General features: G+C 52.5%; 6 non-coding genes across 6 annotated transcripts; all 6 read left to right on the top strand.

Annotated features, from left to right (window-relative positions):
* Positions 1-62: 62 nt before the first annotated feature.
* On the top strand, positions 63-180 carry LOC116008541. Its single transcript, XR_004095917.1, has one exon. It is a non-coding gene; the product is annotated as a 5S ribosomal RNA (ribosomal RNA).
* A 137-nt stretch (positions 181-317) lies between these two features.
* Positions 318-435, top strand: LOC116008657. The gene has a single exon (XR_004096025.1). It is a non-coding gene; the product is annotated as a 5S ribosomal RNA (ribosomal RNA).
* A 137-nt stretch (positions 436-572) lies between these two features.
* On the top strand, positions 573-690 carry LOC116008658. Its single transcript, XR_004096026.1, has one exon. It is a non-coding gene; the product is annotated as a 5S ribosomal RNA (ribosomal RNA).
* Positions 691-827: 137 nt separating this feature from the next.
* LOC116008659 lies at positions 828-945 on the top strand. The gene has a single exon (XR_004096027.1). It is a non-coding gene; the product is annotated as a 5S ribosomal RNA (ribosomal RNA).
* Positions 946-1,082: 137 nt separating this feature from the next.
* LOC116008661 lies at positions 1,083-1,200 on the top strand. The gene has a single exon (XR_004096028.1). It is a non-coding gene; the product is annotated as a 5S ribosomal RNA (ribosomal RNA).
* A 137-nt stretch (positions 1,201-1,337) lies between these two features.
* On the top strand, positions 1,338-1,455 carry LOC116008662. The gene has a single exon (XR_004096029.1). It is a non-coding gene; the product is annotated as a 5S ribosomal RNA (ribosomal RNA).
* Positions 1,456-1,652: the final 197 nt, after the last annotated feature.

Raw genomic sequence — 1,652 nt, forward strand, 5'->3', positions numbered from 1 at the left:
GCTAAGCGAGAGAAGTTGCGCGGAGAGAGAGGGTCAAGTACATTTTGCGCGCAGTACGTGACGGATGCGATCATACCAGCACTAATGCACCAGATCCATTAGAACTCTGAAGTTAAGCGTGCTTGGGCGAGAGTAGTACTAGGATGGGTGACCCCCTGGGAAGTCCTCGTGTTGCATCCCCCACCCTCTTTTTAATCTTTCTTTTAAACCGCTGGACCGCTCACTAAGGGTACTATCCTTTTAAACCGCTAAACCGCTAAGCGAGAGAAGTTGCCCGGAGAGAGAGGGTCAAGTACATTTTGCGCGCAGTACGTGACGGATGCGATCATACCCGCACTAATGCACCGGATCCCATAGAACTCCGAAGTTAAGCGTGCTTGGGCGAGAGGAGTACTAGGATGGGTGACCCCCTGGGAAGGCCTCGTGTTGCATCCCCCACCCTCTTGTTAATCTTTCTTTTAAACCGCTGGACCGCTCACTAAGGGTACTATCCTTTTAAACCGCTAAACCGCTAAGCGAGAGAAGTTGCCCGGAGAGAGAGGGTCAAGTACATTTTGCGCGCAGTACGTGACGGATGCGATCATACCCGCACTAATGCACCGGATCCCATAGAACTCCGAAGTTAAGCGTGCTTGGGCGAGAGGAGTACTAGGATGGGTGACCCCCTGGGAAGGCCTCGTGTTGCATCCCCCACCCTCTTGTTAATCTTTCTTTTAAACCGCTGGACCGCTCACTAAGGGTACTATCCTTTTAAACCGCTAAACCGCTAAGCGAGAGAAGTTGCCCGGAGAGAGAGGGTCAAGTACATTTTGCGCGCAGTACGTGACGGATGCGATCATACCCGCACTAATGCACCGGATCCCATAGAACTCCGAAGTTAAGCGTGCTTGGGCGAGAGGAGTACTAGGATGGGTGACCCCCTGGGAAGGCCTCGTGTTGCATCCCCCACCCTCTTGTTAATCTTTCTTTTAAACCGCTGGACCGCTCACTAAGGGTACTATCCTTTTAAACCGCTAAACCGCTAAGCGAGAGAAGTTGCCCGGAGAGAGAGGGTCAAGTACATTTTGCGCGCAGTACGTGACGGATGCGATCATACCCGCACTAATGCACCGGATCCCATAGAACTCCGAAGTTAAGCGTGCTTGGGCGAGAGGAGTACTAGGATGGGTGACCCCCTGGGAAGGCCTCGTGTTGCATCCCCCACCCTCTTGTTAATCTTTCTTTTAAACCGCTGGACCGCTCACTAAGGGTACTATCCTTTTAAACCGCTAAACCGCTAAGCGAGAGAAGTTGCCCGGAGAGAGAGGGTCAAGTACATTTTGCGCGCAGTACGTGACGGATGCGATCATACCCGCACTAATGCACCGGATCCCATAGAACTCCGAAGTTAAGCGTGCTTGGGCGAGAGGAGTACTAGGATGGGTGACCCCCTGGGAAGGCCTCGTGTTGCATCCCCCACCCTCTTTTTAATCTTTCTTTTAAACCGCTGGACCGCTCGCTAAGGGTACTATCCTTTTAAACCGCTAAACCGCTAAGCGAGAGAAGTTGCGCGGAGAGAGAGGGTCAAGTACATTTTGCGCGCAGTACGTGACGGATGCGATCATACCAGCACTAATGCACCGGATCCCATCAGAACTCCGAAGTTAAGCGTG

Source organism: Ipomoea triloba, chromosome 16 (assembly GCF_003576645.1).
Source record: "Ipomoea triloba cultivar NCNSP0323 chromosome 16, ASM357664v1".
NCBI lineage: Eukaryota > Viridiplantae > Streptophyta > Magnoliopsida > Solanales > Convolvulaceae > Ipomoea > Ipomoea triloba.